The sequence below is a fragment of the Gekko japonicus genome, unplaced genomic scaffold (assembly GCF_001447785.1).
Source record: "Gekko japonicus isolate JY-2015 unplaced genomic scaffold, Gekko_japonicus_V1.1 scaffold744, whole genome shotgun sequence".
In the NCBI taxonomy this organism is placed as follows: domain Eukaryota; kingdom Metazoa; phylum Chordata; class Lepidosauria; order Squamata; family Gekkonidae; genus Gekko; species Gekko japonicus.
The window spans coordinates 372,256-372,653 of NW_015165258.1; the positions used below are offsets into that span (position 1 = coordinate 372,256).

The 398-nt window shown below is 37.2% G+C and overlaps 1 protein-coding gene across 1 annotated transcript in view; it reads left to right on the top strand.

The window, feature by feature from the left end:
• The window catches only part of AGBL1 (ATP/GTP binding protein-like 1), a 346,662-nt gene that overhangs the window by 205,569 nt on the left and 140,695 nt on the right, over positions 1 to 398 (top strand). The gene's annotated exons all lie outside the window — the stretch shown is intronic.

Sequence of the window (398 nt, forward strand, 5' to 3'; positions counted from 1 at the left end):
GAACGCATTGAATTTGACACGTTAAAAAGGAACTTGGTTTATATCATGAATGGACAGATCCGGACTTATAAAAGCTAAAAGCTAATTGGAGGAAGAAGAAGAAAAAGAAGATACATCTAAGACGGAAGAAGATAAATTGTTGAAATGTTCTTACTGAGGGAACATTGGTTTTAAAGATTTTGCCTAGGGGGGGGGGAGCAAAGCGTAAAAGAAGATGCCAATTTTTCTTAAGGGCTGTGTCTATGTGTGTTCTAGTTTTGGAATTACTTTCTGCCTAGTCTGATAAGCTGGTTTTGTCAACAGAAGTGATGATTGGCGGGCACTCTTCATGTTTGAAAGTATTTGAATAAGTGTAATAACTATGTGTTAAGCATTGTAAAACCTCCACACGTGGGTTT